The sequence below is a fragment of the Protopterus annectens genome, chromosome 3.part1, assembly GCF_019279795.1.
Source record: "Protopterus annectens isolate FY-2018-M chromosome 3.part1, PAN1.0, whole genome shotgun sequence".
NCBI lineage: Eukaryota > Metazoa > Chordata > Ceratodontiformes > Protopteridae > Protopterus > Protopterus annectens.
Window position 1 is genome coordinate 1,886,623,597 of NC_056732.1, and position 1,392 is coordinate 1,886,624,988.

Consider the following 1,392-nt stretch of genomic DNA (forward strand, 5'->3'; position numbering starts at 1 on the left):
AGATCGCCTCTAAATAGGTAATATGAGACAGACAATAGCTGGAGATTTTTGAGTCTGTCCATATAGGACAAATGTTTAAGGCCTGGGATCCACTTTATGAGGTACTTGTGTGGCCTCTACAGTTGTTGCAGGTGTCTATTGAAGTACGTGCCAAATGGGGCATTATATTCTATGCTTGGTCTAATGATAGAAGAGTAGAAAGAAATGATGACCTCTTTCTTCCTGGATGCAAAACCCTTGGTAATGAGATGTGCCACATAGAAGGACTTTCTGACCACAGTGGCAATGTGGTGGTCAAAGGAGAGGTTGCTGTCAACTTGTGTCCCCAGATCTCTTATAACGCCTTCAGTGTTCAGTGGGGTCCCATTGATGTGGTAATTAGTGGGAACTGAGTTTTTCCCAAAGGGGATGACGATGCATTTTTTTGGCATTAAGCTTAAGGCCATGGTTTCTACACCAGTCATTGGTCTCATTGAGGCCTTTCTGTAGGATGTTTGCATCACTTGGGGAGTTAATAATGGCTCCCAGCTTGCAGTCGTCTGTGAACTCGGTCAGCCAGAGTCCCTCTGTGTTTGGCCTGGACTTCTGAGAAGTAGATGCCAAACAGGAGAGGACCCAGGACCAATCCCTGTGGGACTCCACTCATGACTGGTTGGCAGTCTGACTTGGAGTCTGCTACTTTCACACTGTGGGTTCTATCTGTGAGCCAGCTTGCAACCCACCTAATGATATAGGGGTTGATGCCTAGTTTGGTGAGTTTATCAATAGGTCCTGAGTGAGGAATGGTATCAAAGGCCTTGGCCAGATCGATATATATTGAACAGATATTATGTTACCATTTGCATTAGAGCATCAGATTTACATTTGTTAAATAGTAATAGTTTCTTCCATCATACACTTGTCAGTTGTAATGATCTGCATTTGGATCATTCCCCTTTTGTAAATACCCCTCAACTGTCCAGATCTTTGCAGAATGTCCATATTTTGCCTCATATTTTTGATTTGCTCCTTGAAAAAAAAATGTGACTTGCTGCAAATCATTGAAGACTGAAATCACTAAATAATGACAAACATTTGAGTTTTAGATGTCATAGCCTTCAGAAAATGCATGTGCTGATAAATGTAGTATCTCTGATTCGCTTATCTTCTTTAATGCTCCAGTATCAGATGTGGTCCCTAGATCACAGTTGCCTCAAATTTGGTCCATTTTATCAATAGCTAGGAAAATAATTACAAAAAACTGGAAAAGTAAAACTGCTTTGTATTTTAATGATGTTCTTGTTTTAGCTAAAAGTGTATGCAAAAAAGAACTCTCAACGCTAAAACCTAAGGACCTCAAATATGACTTATCAGAAAATATACTGGCAAAAACTGTACGATTTACTGGAAAAA